Genomic DNA, 21,289 nt, shown 5'->3' on the forward strand with positions numbered 1-21,289 from the left:
TCTCCGTTTTGAACTTCAATTGAATGTTCCAAAGAGAGTAAATGTCCTTTGTTTACACAGATTCATGAGTCGAGGAGTTATACTAAAACATTTTGACCGTGCCTTCGAATGTTGGCGATAGCATTCGCTACTGCACATAGCGGGAAATCGAGAAGGGCGATGATCGATCGAATGTTGGCGATAGCATTCGCTATGGCACATAGCGGGAAATCGAGAAGGGCGATGATCGATCGAATGTTGGCGATAGCATTCGCTAGGGCACATAGCGGGAAATCGAGAAGGGCGATGATCGATCGAATGTTGGCGATAGCATTCGCTAGGGCACATAGCGGGAAATCGAGAAGGGCGATGATCGATCGAATGTTGGCGATAGCATTCGCTATGGCACATAGCGGGAAATCGAGAAGGGCGATGATCGATCGGATGTTGGCGATAGCATTCGCTACTGCACATAGCGGGAAATCGAGAAGGGCGATGATCGATCGAATGTTGGCGATAGCATTCGCTAGGGCACATAGCGGGAAATCGAGAAGGGCGATGATCGATCGAATGTTGGCGATAGCATTCGCTATGGCACATAGCGGGAAATCGAGAAGGGCGATGATCGATCGAATGTTGGCGATAGCATTCGCTATGGCACATAGCTGGAGATCGAGAAGGGCGATGATCGATCGAATGTTGGCGATAGCATTTGCTACTGCACATAGCGGGTAATCGAGAAGGGCGATGATCGATCGAATGTTGGCGATAGCATTTGCTACTGCACATAGCGGGTAATCGAGAAGGGCGATGATCGATCGAATTCGATTGAAATACTGGAATGTACAAATATCGATATGGAGAAAATAACACTTGGTGTTCTGTGATCACTCATAAAGTGGCAATGACTCTTTGGGATGGATGATGTAAATGGTATGTACCGGTTGTGGTGTTCCGCGTGGTACAGCACAAACATTATTAGTTCCAAGTTATGCCACCAGGCGCTACAAGCAAGGGTACGGGTCACAGAAAAAAGGCAGGAGAGTTCAAACATGATAACGGTGATTAGTATTTATGGCTACAAGCATTGTTCATTACGGCCTCTGAACTCAGCGACGTGTTGCATCTCTTGCATGGCATGGTGGACAGTTGCCCGCAGCATATCGCGTGAAGTCAGAGCTACATGTCGGGGGACCTCGAAGGTCGCGCATCTTGTAAAATGCCTAGAGATAATGCGGTCTTTACTGAAGGTTTCTCGAAACAATTCTTTCACCTGGCGAGCGAAATCTTGCTTGAAAATAACGGTGTGGTTGCAGTTGCGGTCCTGCCCAAATCTGGAATCACATGTTGCACAAGAAGGTCCCTATAACGTGCAGATGTCACTGTACACCTAACAGGCCCATGAGGGAAACGGACGGAGAATGAAGGAGCTTGTTAAACCACATCAATCAGTCGAACCCCATATGAGACAGTTCTGTGCATTCGCTGCACAATCCAGAGTAAAATGCGCCTCGTCAGCCCACAATTATTTCCCGACCACATGTTGTCCACTTCCACGCACGCCATAAACCGTAGGGCAAAGTCACGGCGTTCTGCAACAACTTGGGGTTCAGTTTGTGAACAGTATGAAGTTTGTAAGGATACCAGTGTATAACTCTTGACCGGTGTAGCGACAAGTCACATGACAAAGCAGGAGCACTTGCTACGGAATCGGGAGAATGTGCTGCACGGTCTGCTACAGCTACTTCATATAAAACATCCATGGGGATGCGCTGCCGTCCTCTCCCTCATGCGATACCTCATTCACCACTTTTCATCGGACCTCTTCTCTTCTGTTTCTCTCGGCCATATTCCCGCAATGCAGCCTTGCTATTGCTGCCATTCTGATAAAAACAATTTCACTAGTAGTGCACTGTCTCTGTTCCCAAGAGGTAATACGTTTCACACGGATAAGTTCATGTTTCTTACGTTACAACGAAGATTCACTTCACAAAAGGAATCAACATGCGCCACAAGGTAACAACCAAGGAACTGACAACCCAATTCTACCGGAAGAAAACTTTGATGTCAGAGTTACGGAATATCGTACACTCTGACCGCTTACAGTGCCATGTTTTCGACTGGTGGCAACACATGGAACTAGTAATTTGTGTGGCATAATTCGTGAACGCATTACTTAGTGAGCATATCTCCACAATTTCAGACTTGTACCATCATTACAGCCCCTGTTGTGCCACACTGAATACCGTGACTTTCATTGTGGACATCCGCTACTATATGCAGTGCTTTTATTACCTTTAAATTTGTGACACATTTTATGAAATTTAATAAAATTAGTCAGTAAACACTTGATTCCTCTGCAATTTATCGTTATAAATTCTTGGCGAGAGTCACATTCGGTGACAAGTAGTGTTAGGAAAAGTACTTAAATTGCTGTACTGAACATCAATTGAGGTACATGATTATTATTATTATTATTATTAAAGCGTCTTTATTGTGGCGAAGTTAGGGCTCCCGGCCCTTTCTTACACTTAACCACTTCTTGTATATACAATGTATATTTTACATAAAATTTAAACATATGAAATCTTTACAACCTAAAGTATAACTAAAGCAACTAAAGTATCACTAACTAAACTAAGGTGAGTAAAGTATAACTAAATTATATACAGGAACACATTGCAATAAACAACCATATTCACTCTCATTCATGCATCCCATTCACACTCAAGAAAGACTGGAAGTGCTTAAAAGATGACGCTGGCAAAGGATTTTAAATTTTGTCTTAGATTTAGCTTCCCTGATGTCATTGGGGAGTTCATTCCACCAGCTCGTGGCGGAGATTGTGAACGATCTGTTGTAGGTTGCGGTTCGATGCACAGGAATTTCTAGCGTACAGCCTGACCGGGTATTGAACAGGTGCAGGGAACTAAGGTAGCGAAATCTGGTGGATAGGTAAGGAGGAGTGTTTTCAGAAAGCACTTGATACACCAAAGTAGTTGCGTGGAGTCTACGTCTGTCATTCAGTCGTAACCAAGATAATTGTGTATAGAATGGGGATACATGGGCGTATGGTTTTATGTCGAATGCATACCTGATGCATGCATTTTGGGCACGTTGCAGTCTCATGCTTTGCTCGTTATTGATATCAATAAAAACTGTATCACAGTATTCGAGAATTGGAAACAAGAGTGATTGAATGAGCTTTATTTTCAAGGACCGAGGAAATATATTTTTAAACCGCTTCAGAGGATGCAGGCTTTGATATACCTTTTGGCACACTTTCATCACATGTTGCGACCAGTTCAATGTTTCGCTTATAGCCACACCAAGATTCATAACTGTTTCACAAAATGGAATAATGGTATTGTTTAGTGCTACAGGAGGAGTTTCGTATTGTTTTAAGACGTGTAAGTTTTTTGAAGTACCAATGATTACTGCTTGCGTTTTAAGAGGATTAATTTTGAGATTGTTACTCAATGCAAAATTACTTATGAGACTTAAATCAGCATTAACTTTTTCTACAGCACTCTGAATTTTATCAGTTCTTGAGTGGTAGTAGATCTGCAGATCATCAGCATAAAGATGATACTTGCAATGTGTAATCGATTTGGCAACATCGTGTAAGTAAATTGCAAACAGCAATGGTCCAAGTACAGACCCTTGGGGGACACCGAGGGGTTTGTTAAGCCACTCAGATCTGCTATTATTTACTTTGACACACTGACGGCGATTTTTGAGGTACGAACTGAAAAAGTTTATTGCCGTCTTGCTGAAATTTAATGAATCCAATTTTGAAAGTAGCAGTTGAGGAACAACAGTGTCAAAAGCACTAGAAAAATCAAGTAGAACCAGTACAGTCACTTGTCGAGTGTCCATTGCCTGTCGGATATCATCAGTTACTTTCAGTAGGGCAGTCGTTGTGCTGTGTCCTTTCTTGAAACCAGATTGGTAAGGGTCAAGCAGTGAGAAGTTAGTCAAGTAAGTGAGGACTTGTTCGTGTACCAAGCGTTCTGATACTACTGTCCATGTTAGGAGAAATATTTAACAAAGATTTCAACAGAGGTTTTAAGCTTCCATATGTCCTGAGTTTGGTGTTATTTAACAGGAGTAGGCTATATGACAGCACTGGGTTTCACCCACGCCTTTACTATTTTCAAACATTTATTTCATTGTAGACAATCTTCTAATTATTTTATTATACCATCTTCTTGCAACAGCTGCGGGTTGACCAAGGACAAATGGTACCTTAACAACAATAATGGATACAGATAGATACAAGAGATAGTATGAGGTTAAGAGTGGGACACGTCAAATATTTATCTGAGGTTCTTGAAGATCACGATGGACTTCCTGAGAATAGTAAGGGCGATGTTATAGATGCCATCTCTATTCATCCCAAAGGTATTGCAAAAGTCGAGAAAAAATTTAGGTATGGATCCTCGAGCACCTAACATCAAGCCGATTGCAGAGATGGATGAGAGGTTATTGATTTCAACTCCTATGATGATGCTGATGTCAGGAAGATCATCCGATTGTAAAAACTAGCTAATGAGATTAATATCACTTTATACCTGCCCCCGTATACGAACATGACAAGTGTTGGACACACTGCCATGTTTTAATGACCAGGCAAACCCTCTATACCAGGCTTTTTAAAAGGATTAACTTTTACATCTCAATCATTACCATTACTAATACGGGAATATAATACAAAGTTGGTGATTCCAGAACTATTATCATCAAAATCATGAACAACCCATAAAATGGAGAGGCCTGCTTTATACAGTGCAATTTCTTCATTCTCTTTTTAGCAGAAGGCGACAATTCCTGATCAGATTCATAACTACCACACTGTCAGACTTTTTCTTGCTATACAATATCATTCGCCCTATATTCTCCATCATCCTCTTCAAAATCACTACTTATGAAGAAATTTCTTCGTCAACAAGAGATGAAAATGTACTTCGATGCACCATGATGTCTACAGGATAGCGGGAAAGATATTACACTTCAGCAAAGACAAAATCACTTCGAGATCGGTTTCAAAACATGTAATATGGTGCGATATACCTGCTAAACGAAACCTCTTGGAATGTCACCCCGAAAATTCAAAGCAAGACGCTATATCAGGCTCGGCAGAATAGGTAATGCACCAAAACTTAAATATACAGGTTCAGTGGACAAGGCAATGCCTTCAGAAGCATACATATATGGGTTTGGCAGGAATGGGTTAAAATGTAAAGTGCCTGCCAGGATACTGAAAGCATTCAAATACCATCAGGCCATTCATAGGATTAATATGGATATCTATCATATCTATTACGGAAAATGACAAAATTATCCTCCTCAAGTGGGTAAGTAGCTTCCTAGGGCGATCCAGACAACTGGCATTTGTGCTATCGAGCACGGTAGCTTGTAGCAGATGTGATGAACCGACAGAGGATGTAATTTGACTGAGTTACAGTATTTAAATTAATTTTAATTATTTTCATTATAATAAAATTCATTTGTAAAATTCTTTTACTTTTATAGGCATTTAAGTCTGAAGTGGTGAGTTCGTTATAATGCTGCTATTTGAGTCATCAATGCATAGATTGGTTGGGTGCAGCTCTCCATGCCAGCCTATCCTGTGCTATACATATCATTTCTACATAACAATTGCAAACAATCTGCTGTAATCTGCTTGTGTTATTCGTACTTTCTTCTACCCCTACCATTCTTACCACTTAAACTTCCCTCAAAACCAAATGGACAAGTCCTGGGTGTCTCAAGATGTGTCCTATTATTCTATCGCTTCTTCTCATCAAATGTGCACAAATCGATCTCCTCTCACCAATTCGATACAGTATCTCTTCATTCGTGCTTTGATCTATCTATCTCACCTTCATTATTCTGTAACACCACATTCCAAAAGCTTCTATCCTCTGCCTTTCTGAGCTAATTATCGTCCATGTTTCACTTCAACACAACACAACGCTCCAGACGAAAGTCTTTGGAAACATCGTTCTAATTCCGATATCAATGTTCGAAGTAAGCAGATTTCTTTTCTTGCTTGTGCTAGTCTGCATTTTATGTCCTCCTTACCTCTGGCATCGTTAGTTATTGTACTACCAAAGTAACGATATTCATGTACTCCCTGTAGGACTTCATTTCCTAATGTAATGTTTCCTCCATCACCTGACTTTGTTTGACTGAACTCTATTACTTTTGTTTTGGACTTATTCATTTTCCATCTTGTATTCCTTTCCCAAGACTCCGTTCATACTATTCAGAATTTCTCCAGATCTTCTGCAATTCTCAGATAGATTATAGTATCAATGATTATATAAATTTTGTGTTATCATTACAAAGGGATATACAAGTTTTGTGATAAGGGAATCAACCATCGCAGTGTTAACACGAACCATAGGAGGGGGGAGTTTAGACCACAACCTTCTGATCCTAGTCTTCTGTGATTTCGCTTTCCAAGCACAATCAATGACACAAAACAGGAAAATATAAAAGCACTAGCCAATTCAAAAGGATAATACCGTTAAGACCAGCAATACACAAAAAAGAGTGTTAAAACTCACCAACACCAAGTGGTCGATGTTATGGCCCAGCTGCGTCTCAAAGAGCACCCCGTGGATCCCGTGTGGCATAGAGGACGGGCGGCTGCGATTTGTTGTTATTCTCGCTGATGGATTACGAGCGCCTGCAAGCATGACCAACAACAAACTGTGCCAACATTCAACTTCATATTGTACACATTGGAAGATGACACCTCCGACATGTAAAGTAAATTGAAGTGTCAAAATTCACCCACAGGCTGACTGAATTGCATCAGAAATGATCGCACATGGTAGATGAGACAATATTATTATTTTATTGTTATTCAATTACGGGCCTTGCCTGTGTCTGTACATTCACAGAACCTTTCTTTAAACAGAGACTGAGAAGTCAATATCCGCTGAGACAACGATACTGACTATTATATTTTACTTGACGTGTTGGTGTCATCGACACTCTAAATTCACGGTGGAATTATTTTTGAAAATCAACAAGTCGTTCTCGAGAAAATGGCAATGATATACATAATTTCAAATAACAAGATGGAGAAGTGTCTCTTCATTAATGTAACTAATTAAAATCTATTCACTATTTTAGTAGGAGATAAATATCACTGCCTTAGAGGGCACAATTACTGTAAAATGGCACTGGACGTGTACACAGTTTGGTGTCTGAGCATCTGATTATTCCTCCCCTGATTCTCCATGATTATCGGAAGTTTCTCATGAACGCTTTCAACTTGGTGCATCGCCAATGAAACATCTACTTCAGTCTCCAAACCCAGGATCATTCAAAGCTGTTTTCGAGGACATCATTAATACAATAAAAGAGAAACGTTGGACGGTAAGAAAGGAGCTTGTAAACTAAAATAGCATCCTCACACAACATACAAAACATCTGCCGCTTGTATGTCAAGGTACAGATATTGCACAGCAGGTGGGGTAGTTCGACTGTCTGTGAAAGAAAAATGGTTGATGATGCATTATAATGGAATAAAGAACAAATATTCAGATATTAAAAATTATGAATGTATGCAGAATCTATCTGTGTTTGAAGAAGGATGCTACAGATGCACACTCAGACAGTTTGTTCAACAACTCTGTTACTAGTCTCATGTGACACAACCTAGTGAGGGGACAAAATCACGTATCACTGTAGGTCCTGCGAGTATAAAGTTATGTCACTAGCACCAGAGGGTTGAACTCCATTACCAGCAGAGCTCCGTGTATGGAGGAAACGGCATAAGAAGGGGAATAATGGCAGTAGTGCAGACAGAATGAGGAGATATAGGGATCCTGTGAGGCGAACAGGACTGTGAGAGTTAATCGATGATGGTTAAACTCGGTCTCTATTGATTTAATGATAAGAGGTAACAGAGGTAGTTACATGTAGAGGCAGTTGGCAGCCCTGAAATGCTGGGGCTGTTCTCGACCAATACCTTCCATTTCCCATCCTTCCTTTGACTTGTTAGTGCGAAATAAAACTACCACCAAAGAGGATCCGGCAGTCAGATAACCAGAAACTCTAGTGTTCTCTATCTCTGTTATTCACCACCTTCTATTCATGAAGCTCTATAACCTGACCAAGAATGTTTGACTAACCAGTCTCATCGCCACTCTTTTACAAAATAGTGGTGTTTTTGTCAAATTCCAACAGCAGCATTCTCGATAGAGCCTACAGAAGAAGGGCCTTCCCCAGCCAAGTGTACTGGCTCCTGTACTTTTCAATATATATATACGAACTCTCCTTATCTCCTGCGCAAAGAAACAGGCTAGAAACAATAATAATTGTAAACACGCGATGATTTGGCCTACCAAGCGACTGATTACCAATGGGACGCATGGTGGTGGTAAATACTGTTTTAAGAGAAAGTACAACTAAGCAACCATACTGTATTGACAATAATTACGTTAATAAAGTGTGTAAATATGTCTTTTTCCGTTGATATACTCATTACGTTAGTAATACGTAGTCGAATGCGCGTGCTATGTGATGTGATTAATATAATTATTTACTAAATGGATTCAAGTGTGTGTGCATGTGTGTAGAATTAAACACGTCAATACTTCTGTCAATCTTGAATGCACGGAGTGCTACAGGGAAAAGAGGCCAGCGCGCTGTCTATTGAGCTATAGAGGCACGTGTCAATGTAAATTGAACCAGACCCTTCCGGGACGTGACATATTTTTTTCACGGTATCCCTTGTCTGCCTGTCATTCAGGTCTGAGATTTTTATTTTATCTGTGGCATACAATCTATAGGTTTTCTATCAGTGAAAGACTTATCGCCTTAACGACTGTGGCGTTGAAGTTTTTCGGTTATGAGACACAGTTTTAATCTCTAAGTAATGTGAACGTTGCAAACGTCTCTAGAGTTCAAATCTATGAGCTCGAAATGTTCCAATCCAAAATACAGTGTTTTAATCATTAAAAACATGTTGTAAGAGGTGACTAAAAGGGTGCCGCCTGAGTAGCCGTCCGAGCCATTCAGCCTAACAGATTAATTTTTTGTGACCATGTACGGTTGGCTTAAAAGTCTAAAATCATTTTAAAAACAAGGATTGAACCATTTTTCTTTTGCGACGAGTAAGTCAGCGCTCTCCGAGCCATTCAGCGTAACATAGTAATATTTCCGTTTGTAACAATCTCTAGAACTCGTCACCAGTTCTTGGACTTTCACATGACTGCGACTTACATTTACCTCATTTTTCACTATGTCTACAAAATTTATAGGACAAAAATTTGAGATGAGCTACTTTAGAGTAAAATAACTGTAAGAGGCCCCCTGTGGAGCACAACTTACAGCTATGAACCTACCCGACACTGTTAAAACTCTAATACCAAGTATCCTTGAAATCCTCCCAACCATTTTCCCCCGATTCTGTAACAGACACGAACAATATTAAAGTGAACTTGACAATGACATCAGTATTCCTGTCAGAATATCGTAACTGACTGAAATATCATGATTATAATTACTGCTGTCATAAGAAAAGCTCGATCAAAAGCGCAGATATCGGCCGCTTTTCCAGTTCTGATGCCGGAAACCCTAAGACTGTGCTAACACCAGCAGTATGAAGTGTTAATGAAATACTCAGATGGCTCCGATGTGTCCCAATGCGACGTCGCAATGCATAAGGACGTCGCTTCACATGCGTCAGCCCAAGATCTGGAGAGGGAGATTTGCATGACGCGTATTGAATTGTCAGAAGGTGTCACTAATGTTTTAAAACAGCTGTACGGTTTTTTAATCAACAAATGCTTATCAGTATTAAATATTGTCATTAAAACATTGTTTTTTAACAGTTCTACTGAGATTATGTTCATCAACAAAATATTTTCATTATAATATAAATTTTTTACTTACCTTTTGCATAAAGCAAGTCTCTTTCCACATTTGAGTGTTACATTTTGTACTTATCTTAGTTATGAAACAAGTCTCTTTCCACATTTGAGTGTTACATTTTTTACTTATCTTAGGCATGAAACAAGTCTCTTTCCACATTTGAGTGTTACATTTTTTACTTACCTTAGGCATGAAACAAGTCTCTTTCCACATTTGAGTGTATTTTTTTTCCAGATCTCCTGCATTGATTATACAAATTTTGTGTTATCATTACGAAGCAAGAAGGGCTATAAAAGTTGTGTGGTAAGCGAATCAATCATTGCAGTGTTAACACGAGCCAGATTAGGAGGGGTTGAACCACAAGCTTTTTCAGTGCTTTCAAAATCCAAGCAAAATCACTGACATAAAACAGGAAAAAATACAAGCACTAGCCAATTTCGAAAGAAAATACCGTTAAGATTAGAAATACACAGAAAAGAGTGTTAAAACTTACCAACATCAGGTGGTCGATGTTGTGGCCAAGCTGCGTCTCAAACAGCGCCACGTGGATCTTGAGTGGCAGTGAGGAACGGCGGCCGCGATTTGTTGTTATTCTCGCTGATGGATTACGAGCGCCTGCAAGCATGACCAACAAGAAACTGTGTCAACATTCAACCTCATATTGTACAAATTGGAAGATGACACCTCTGACACCTAAAGTAAATTGAAGTGTCAAAAGTCACACACAGGCTGACGGAATTGCATCAGAAATGATCGCACATGTTAGGTGAGACAATATTATTATTTATATTATTCTTGAATTGCGGGCCTTGCTTGCGTCTGTGCATCCACAGAATCTTTCTGTGAACAGAGACTGAGAAGTCAATATCTGTTGCGACAACGATACTGACTATTATATTTTACTTGACGCGTTGGTGTCATCGACACGCTAAATATTGCACGGTGGAATCATTTTTGAAAAGTCAACAAGTAGTTCTCGAAAATATGGTTATCATAAACATAATTTCAAATAAGTCGGAGAAGTGTCTCTTCATTAATGTAACTAATTAACATGTATTCATTATTATAGTGGTAGATAAATATCACTGTTTTACTGTACAATGCCACTGGACGTGTACACAGTTTGGTGTCTGAGCATCTGATTAATCCTCCCCTGATTCTCCTTGAATATCGGACGTTTCTCATGAACGCTTTCAACCTGGTGCATCGAAACTGTAACTTCTACCTTCAGTCCCCGAACCCAGAATCATTCAAAGCTGTTTTCAAGGACTTCGTTAATAAAATACAAAGAAACATTGGACAGTAAGAAGAGAGACCATCCTCACACAACATACAAACATCAGCCGCTTGTATGGTAAGGTACAGATATCGCACAGCAGGTGGGGTAGTTCGACTGTCTGTGAAAGAAAAATGGTTGATGATGTATTATAGTGGAATAAAGAAGAAATATTCAGATATATCAAAATATGAATGTATACATAATCTATCTGTGTATGAAGCAGAATGCAATAGACGCACACTCAGACAGTTTGTTCAACAACTCTGTTATTGGCCTCATGTAAAACAACCTACTGATTTGGGGAGAATAACTGTAGGTCCACTGTAGGTGCCTCTAGAACCAGAGGGTTGAAGTCCATTACCAGCAGGGCTCCACGAATGGAGATATCAGCCCAAGAAAGGGAACAAATGCAGGAGTGCAAACTGAATGACGAGATAAAGTGATCCTCTGAGGCGATCAGAGGAGGATAGTTTACCTAGGACTGCAAGACGAAGATGATGGTGGTTAAACTCGGTCTCTGTTGATTCAATGATAAGATGTAATAGAGCTAGTTACAAGTAAAGGCAGTCGGCAGCCTTGAAATGCTGGGGCTCTAAGTCCACGATCAGTCCCTTCCCTTTCCCATCCTTCCTTTGAAGTGTTAGTGCGAAATTAAACTACCCCAAAGAGTCAGAAAACCAGAGTAAGCATTTAGAAATTCTATCGCTCTCTACCTCTGTTAACCACCACCTTCTACTGATCAAGTATTTGAGAATAACCAGGATACTCGCCACTCTTTTACAAAATCGTATTGTTTCTGTCAAATTTCAGCAGGAGCCTACAGAATAAAGGCCTTCCCCAGGGAAGTGTACTGGCTCCTATTCTTTTCTATGTATATAATAACGCCAACCCACAACTCCTAATAGCAGGACCTTCCTCTAACCACCCAGAGCATAGGTTTCGAATCACTTGAGGAAACCCTTAGGAATGCCCTTGAAGATCTCTCCAGATACTTCAGTATGAACCAGCTTAAACCAAACACCTCAGAGGAACCTCATTTGAGAAAGAGGGAAGCCACACGCAAATTGAAATTAGTATGGTCAGGGATCGAACTGGTACGCAGTGACACTCCAACATATCTAGGAGTGACGCTCAACGGATCTCATACTTTCTCTTACTTTCGAGAACTGCAAGTCAACTGTGTCCATCAGGAACAATCTCCTCAAGAAACTGGGAAACTGGTCAGATCACAGTGGGGAAGTTATCCTGATACCATCCGAAATTCTGCAATGGCGCTATGGTATTCTGCAGCAGAATATGCCTGTCCTGTTCCACGCATGCCAACATGTGGATGTAGGTCTTAATGAAACCTGTAGAACTGCCGCTATAATTGGCTCACCTGTTGAATTGGCTCTACCACCTTGCACAAATAGCACCACCTCCTGTTTAAAGGAGCTGCATATAACCACAGTATCTGCTTTGCTCTCTTAGGTAATTCTTTAAAAGGATAGGAGTAAGATGCTAAGAACATTCAACAAATCCTTAGAAAAAATTAAAGTAAATATAAATGAAAAAAAAATTCATGAGAGTAGGCGAAAAGAAGCCTAGAGGAAGAAATAAAAAATAACACAGCGATAGAACCAGTCAAAGAATTCACCCATTTGGGTATTGTAATTACCTCTGATAACAGATCACTTTCAGAAATCAAGAAAACAACAGTGGTAGGAAAACAATCCTTCCAAAATAAGAAAAACTTACTACTAAATAACCATCTCAGTGTGGACACCAGGAAATCATTTCTCAAGACCTTTGTTCGGAGTACGCTACTGTAAAAACTGGACATTAGAGAAACAGGAAGAAATAAAAATTGACGCTGCTGAAATGTGGTTTTGGAGAAGAATTACGAAAACAAGTTGGACAGATAAAAAAGCAAATTACTTTGTTTCAAGGAATGTAAAATGAAATTGATGTTTATTAAATATGATAAAGAAGAGGAAAAAGTGTTCCGTGGACACGTACTGAGACACGACTCTCTTCTCCATAACATCATTGAAGGTAAAGTACTCGGAAAGGGACCAAGGAACTGGCATGTGGTTCATACAACAACATGAAGAGGGATTGACTTTAGCAGATGATGATGAAGGAAAGAAAGTGAAGCAGGAAAGAACCCATCTTTTCCATGGTTACGAACCTGGATTGAAATCAAGGAAGAGCTTCCTTAGAACATCAAAGGAACTTAGGAAACCGTCGAAAAAGCTAACATAGATCCTTAGAAGACTATAAGCTCCCTTCCCACTGGTTGGACAAGAACTTTGGAAGCTTTGCCTCCTGGCTATTATGAGGAATGCCTGAATTGAAAGTCTCTGAATGGATTGAGATCAGCAGTCGGCAGTTCAAAGGTTAATTTAGCCAGATTGTGCTATTCTGATAAGAATGATATTCAGTGTGAATGTGGAAAAGTCCAGATTGTACAACATCTGCTGCAATGTCAACTGCATCCATCCTTCTGTTCTCAAGATGACCATCATTACTCCACAGTAAATGTCCAAGTTCTGGTCACAGTATAATATTCGAACTCCTCCTTATATGTGAATGTTTCTGAGACGAGAATGATAATAATAATCCCTTCATTCTCGAATTTCTTTCTGCCTTACAGCATTTTCTAATCCCCACTGGTGTCTTACTTGTGTTGTCTTCTTTCATCTCACTTATGTCGACCACAAACACTCAGCAGCCCTCTCTTGTGACAGTCCTGTCAACACGCCAGCTTCTGCATTAGCGGGATGGAACAAATACTTGGGGAACTTTTCGAAGCCAGTTGTATTTAGAAACTGTCCGATATGGATGCGAAGCTACAATGGACTTACAGCGAGGTGAAGCAATCAACAACACAATTTATAGCAATAAAACTGTCAGACTTCACACTTCATTGCTGCAGACCGTACAATAATGTTTGTCAGTTTTGAAAAACACAGTGATCGTAGACGTCGACCGTGAACAGTACAACAGTTTCTCCAACCAAAGCCGGATTTTTTTTTTGCTAGCGGCTTTACGTCGCACCGACACAGATAGGTCTTATGGCGACGATGGGATAGGAAAGGCCTAGAAGTTGGAAGGAAGCAGCCGTGGCCTTATTTTGCCTGGTGTGAAAATGGGAAACCACGGAAAACCATCTTCAGGGCTGCCGATAGTGGGATTCGAACCTACTATCTCCCGGATGCAAGCTCACAGCCGCGCGCCTCTACGCGCATGGCCAACTCGCCCGGTGCCGGATTTTGAAATCTCACAGAATTTCTCTTATGAAAGAATATATCGATCTCGACAATGTACAGGGAACTGACTTTGAAAACTCTTTCTTATGCCTGTCTTATTTGTGGGAGTATGAAAACAGCAGTGGGAATGGATTTTTAATTTCTTATTTTATTGTATTAAAATTATTTTTGTTGTGTAACATTATAATCTGCTTGGACTTTTGGACTTGGAAGAATTGTCTCGACCTCATAAACCTGGATCTACCCAGATCATTTTAATTTTTTTTAGAAAGTGTTATTATGCGTTGTATCAAAATTATCATTAATATGTGAATTTTAATATTTTCGTTGTTTGTCTAAATTTGCAAAATGCACTATACTGTACGCACAGTTCTGGAAGCATGTTTCCTGCTGTGTAAACGAAGACTTTTCTCAAACATTTGTCATCACTGTTTCGGCAAGAAGCAAGAGACTACTGATTGGAGAAAAGAAGAGCAAATGTAATTGGTGAATGGGAAAGTCAAAGTGAATGCTGTATTCTGATGGTTTTTGTGATTGCACCATTTTCTGTTTTTTGAACTTTACCCTTCCTTGTGTGGGAGTGGGATAAGGTCGGTGTCTTTGATCCTCTGACCCTCTTAGCGAGGGGAGATGCAACTCCTTTGGTTCCCTGGTGGCAAAACCGGTCTCAGGATAAGCTCTGTATCTACGTTCATTTCGGTTTTTAACCCCATTCCAGTATGACACCAGCAGTTTATCCTTGAGTTTCACCTTCACCTCTAACAACTTCGCTTTACACCTAACATTTGTTTCGGAGGCAATAACCTTTTTCCTATTTTTGTAACTTATAGTGTAAATATCCCTCGGGTTTACCTTCCGGTATTTCTGTGTCGCCTTGCATAAGTACGGAAAATCTATGCACATTACCTGAGGAGTTTTATGTAGCGATACATATTTTCTGTACCTCCGTGTTAGGTTTTATTTCTATATTTGTGTAGGTTGGCACTAGCCCTCATTTTAATCGATATGTATCTTTGGATAGTACTGATTAAGTTTCTTTTAGCACAATACGCATGCCTGCAGGCGTGGTTTATAACTCTGAAATTTCCATTTTTGTGTTTTTGAATTGTTTCCCTTTTTACAATAAATGTTGTAATCCAAGGGTAAATACACTCTCCGTTATATTTCGTCACAAAATGCTACGTACCATTACCTCTCAGGGTTCTGGGCCGCTTTCCACGTTGTCATGTTTCTTAACCTGTTTGTATACGTTTTGTGCTGCGAAGCTTTCATTGAATCTTAAGACTTTCACCATGGTATCATTTCGTTATTTATTTATTATTTACTATTATAAAATATTATTTTATTGTATCGATCCATAGAAAAAATGCCAGTTGATGCTCAAGAGCTGGCTCTTTTCTTCAACATGTTATAGTTATAATCCCCAGACTTATTTACCTTCATCTGAAGTGGCAATTTTTCTTCAGAACGAAGGAAATCTGGCGAGATTTTCAATCTCCAGCATTCGCCTAATTTTCACGCAAGCTTTCGAAGTTCCAGTAAGCGACAAATTGAGTTGGTAAGTGAACCATTATATTTAATTAACTTCTGGGTTATGTTAGGTGTTGTGTTATGTGTTACTCCAGTAACCTCTGCTTTCCGCAACGTGTGGAGATGGCCGTAGCTTTTATTTCCATGTATGAATTTCTCCATTTGAATTGTAACTTACCAGATAAGGAATTATACGTTTCCTCTGGCGTCATGCCTAAACCAGGTGATCGGTACTGTGGAGCTTGTCCACTCTAACGCTGCCTGGCGGGGAGTCCTCACACTTTTTCATATATTTGTCTGTTGCTGCTAGTTTTATTTTGAGTCCACCTTGTCAATACACCTTATAATGATAGAAAATTATTAATTAATGGACATGTTTAGGGAAAATCATCCATTCCTTTCATCAGTGATGTCAGTTCGATTAAACATGTGTGTTAAATTAATCATTTTCTATCATTATCATTTCAAAAGCTTCTATTCTCTGTCTTTCTGAGATAGTTTTCGTCCATGTTTCACTTCCATACATCCACGCTCAAGACGAATGTCTTCAGAAACATCTTTCTAATTCCTATATCAATGTTCGAAGTGAACAGATTTGTGCTAGTCTGTAGTTTACGTCCTCCATCGTCAGTTATTTTACTATCCAAGAAACGATATCTTTCTACTTCCTTTAAGAATTCATTTTCTAATGTAATGTTTCCTGCGTCACCTGACTTCGTTTCACTGCACTTGTTTATTTTCTATCTTGTACTCCTTACAGAGGACTCTGTCCATACCATTCAGCAATTTCTCCAGTTCTTCTGCAATCTCAGATATAGTATCGATGATTACGAGCCAGAGGAGGAGTGGTCGGGCCACAAGCTTCTGATCCTAGTCTTCAGTGTTTTCGCAATCCAAGCAAAATCACTGACATAAAACAGGAAAAAATACAAGCACTAGCCAATTTCGAAAGAAAAATACCGTTAAGACTAGAAATACACCGAAAAGAGTGTTAAAACTTACCAACATCAGGTGGTCGATGTTGTGGCCGAGCTGCGTCTCAAAGAGCGCCACGTGTATCTCGAGTGGCAGGCAGGAACGGCGGCCGCGATTTGTTGTTATCCTCGCTGATGGATTACGAGCGCCTGGAAGCATGACCAACAAGAAACTGTGTCAACATTCAACCTCATACTGTACACATTGGAAGATGACACCTCTGACACCTGTCAAAATTCACACACAGGCTGGCTGAATTGCATCAGAAATGATCGCTCTTGGTAGATGAGACATTATTATTTTTTTATTATTATTGAATTACGGGCTTAGCTTGTGTATGTACACCCACAAAAACTTTCTTTAAACAGAGACTGAGTAGTCAATATCTGCTGAGACAACGATACTGACTATTATATTTTACTCGATGTGTTGGTGTCATTGACACTCTAAATAATTGACGGTGGAATTATTTTTGCTAAACAGCAAGTAGTTCTCGATAAAATGGTAATCATAAACATAATTTCAAACAACAAGATGGAGAAGTGTCTCCTCATTAATGTAACTTATTAGCATCTAATCACTATTATAGTGGGAGATAAATATCACTGCTTTAGAGGGCACAATTACTGTAAAATGCCAGTGGACATGTACACAGTTTGGTGTCTGAGCATCTGATTATTCCTCCCCTGATTTTTCTTGAATATCGGACGTTTCTCATGAACGCTTTCAACCTGGTGCATCGAAACTGTAACTTCTACCTTCAGTCAACGAACCCAAACTCATTCAAAGCTGATTTCGAGGACATCATTAATAACATACAAAAGTCACGTTGGGTGGTAAGAAGAGTGTTTGTAAACTAAAATACCATCTTCACACAACATACAAAACACCCGGCGATTGTATGTTAAGGTACAGCAGGTGGAGTAGTTTGAATATATGTGAAAGAAAAATTGTTGATGATGCATTATAGTGGAATAAAGAAGACATATTCAGACATTGCAAAACATGAATGTATGTAGCATCTATCTTTGTGTGAAGAAGAATGCAATAGATGCACATTCAGACAATTTGTTCAACAGCTCTGTTACTGGTCTCATGTGACACAACCTAGTGAGTGGTAGGGGGTGTAATCACGTAAAACTGTAGGTCCAGAGAGACTAAATTGATGCCACTAACACCAGAGGGTTGAACTCCATTACCAGCAGAGCTCTGCAAATAGAGGTATCAGCCCAAGAAGGGGAACAATGGCAGGAGTGCAGACAGAATGATGAGATAAACTGATCCTCTGAGGCAAACAGAGGAGGATGGCATACCTAGGACAGTGAGACGAAGACGATGATGGTTAAACTCGGTCTCTGTTGACTCAATGATAAGATGTAATAGAGCTAGATACATGTAAAGGCAGTCGGCAGCCCTGAAATGCTGGGGCACTAATTCCACGATCAGTCCCTTCCCTTTCCCATCCTTCCTTTGATGTGTTAGTGTGAAATTAAACTACCACCAAAGAGTCAGATAAGAGAATAAGCATATATAAAATCTAGCGCTCGCCATCTCTGTTAACCACCACCTTCTACTGACCAAGAATTTGAGACTAACCAGGTCCATCGCCACTCTTTTATAATATCGTAGTGTTTTTGTCAAATTTCAACAGGAGCCTGCAGAAGAAGGGCCTTCTCCAGGGAAGTGTACAGGCTCCTATTTTTTCAGTATATATATGAACGCCAACCCACAACTCCTAATAGCAGGACCTTGCTCTAACCATCCAGAACATAGATTTCGAATCAGTGGAGGAAACCCTTAGGAATGCCCTTGAAAATCTCTCCAGATACTTCAGTATGAACCATCTTAAACCAAACACCTCAAAGGAACCTCATTTGAGAAACAGGGAAGCCACACGCAAATTGAATTTAGTATGGTCAGGGATCGAACTGGTACACAGTGACATTCCAAAATACCAACGACTGAGCTCAACGGATCTCTTACTTTCGAGAACTGCAAGTCAAAGGAGTCCATCAGTAACAATCTCCTCAAGAAACTGGTCAGATCCCAGCGGGGAAGTCATCCTGACACCATCCGAACTTCTGCAATGGCGCTATGTTATTCTGCAGGAGAGTATGCCTGTCCTGTTCCACGTATGCCAACACGTGGATGTAGGTCTTTATGAAACCTATAGAACTGCCGCTATAACCGGCACACCTGTTGCACGAATAGCACCACCTCCTGTTTAACCACAGTATCTGCTTTGCTCTCTTGGTTAATTCTGAAAAGTATAAGAGTAAGATGCTAAGAACATTCAACAAATCCTTAGAAAAATATAAACTAAAAATGAATTGAAAGAAAACAAAATTCATGAGAGTAGGCAAAGGAAGCCAAAAATAACACACCGATAGAACCAGTCAAAGAATTCTCCCATTTGGGTATTGTAATTACCTCTGATAACAGATCACTTTCAGAAATCAAGAAAACAACAGTGGTAGGAAAACAATCCTTCCAAAACAAGAAAAACTTACTGCTATACAACCATCTGAGTTTGGAGACCAGGAAATCATTTCTCAAGACCTTTGTTTGGAGTACGCTACTGTAAAAACCGGACATTAGGGAAACAGGAAGAAATAAAAATTGACGCTGCTGAAATGTGGTTTTGGAGAAGAATTACGAAAACAAGCTGGACAGATAAAAAAGCAAATGACTTTGTTTCAAGGAATGTAAAAGATGATTGATGTTCATTAAATATGATAAAGAAGAGGAAAAATGTTCCGTGGACACGAACTGAGACACGACTCTCTTCTCCATAACATCATTGAAGGTAAAGTACTCGGAAAGGGACCAAGGAACTGGCATGTGGTTCATACAGCAACATGAAGATGATGATGAAGGAAAGAAAGAAAGTGAAGCAGGAAAGAACCCATCTTTTCCATGGTTACGAACCTGGATTGAAATCAAGGAAGAGCTTCCTTAGAACATCAAAGGAACTTAGGAAACCGTCGAAAAACCTAGCCTACATCCTTAGAAGACTATAAGCTCCCTTCCCACTGGTTGGACAAGTACTTTGGAAGCTTTGTCTCCTGGCCATTTTGAGGAATGCCTGATTTGAAAGTCTCTGATTGGATTGAGATCTGCAGTGGTCAGATCAGAGGTTAATTTAGCCTGATTGTGCTATTCTGATAAGAATGATATTCAGTGTGAATGTGGAAAAGTCCAGATTGTACAACATTTGCTGCAATGTCAACTGCATCCATCCTTCTGTTCTCAAGATGACCATCATTACTCCACAGTAAATGGCCAAGTTCTGGTCACAACATAATATTCAAACTCTTCCTTATATGTGAATGTTTCTGAGACGAGAATGATAATAATAATCAATTCATTCTCAAGTTTCTTTCTGCCTTATATCGTTTTCTAATCCCCACTGGTGTTTTGCGTCTTTGTCTTACTCGTGTTGTCGTGTTGTTTCTTCACGTCATCTTTCATCTCACACTCAGCAAACCTCCTCCACCGTCTCCCTGTTTGAACCTTGTCTACTCTTGTGATAGTCCTGTCAACACGCTGGCTTCTGCATTAGCAGGATGGAACCAATCCTTGGGGAACTTTTCGAAGCCAGTTGTATTTAGAAACAGTCCGATATGGATGCCAAAGCTACAATGGGCTTACAGCGAGGTGAAGCAATCAACAACACAATTTATAGAAATAAAACTGTCAGACTTCACACTTCATTCCTGCAGACAACACAATGTTTGTCAGTTTTGTAAAACGCAGTGATCGTAGATGGCAATCCTGAATGCTGCAACAGTTTTACTATTATAAAATATTCTTTCATTGTATCGATTCCATAGAAAAATGTCAGTTGTTGCTCAAGAGCTGGCTGTTGTCTTCAACATCTTATGGATTTTTCTTCAGAATGAAGGAAATCTTGCGAGATTTTCAATCTCGAACGTTCGCCAAATTTCACGCAAGCTTCCGAAAGTCCAGTAAGCGACAAATTGAGTTGGCAAGTGAACCATTATATTTAAATTGTTCCTGGGTTACGTTAGGAGTTGTGTTATGTGTTATTCCAGTAACCTGTGCTTTCTGCAATGTGTGATGAAGGCCTTAGCTTTTATTTCCATGTATGAATTTCTCCATTTGACCCTTCCGTGGTATTTAAATTGTAACTTATCAGATACGTTTCCTCTGGCATCATTCCTAAACTAGGTGATCGGTACTGTGGAGCTTGTCCACTCTAACGCTGCCTGGCGGGGAGTCCTCACACTTTTTCATATATTTGTCTGTTGCTGCTACTAAATCACTACTTATCTGCTTCATATCAGTTTAAATGCGAACTGAAAAATATAATGTATTTTTTCTCATTAAAGTAATTGTATTTATTATAATTATTATA

Source organism: Anabrus simplex, chromosome 12 (genome assembly GCF_040414725.1).
Source record: "Anabrus simplex isolate iqAnaSimp1 chromosome 12, ASM4041472v1, whole genome shotgun sequence".
In the NCBI taxonomy this organism is placed as follows: domain Eukaryota; kingdom Metazoa; phylum Arthropoda; class Insecta; order Orthoptera; family Tettigoniidae; genus Anabrus; species Anabrus simplex.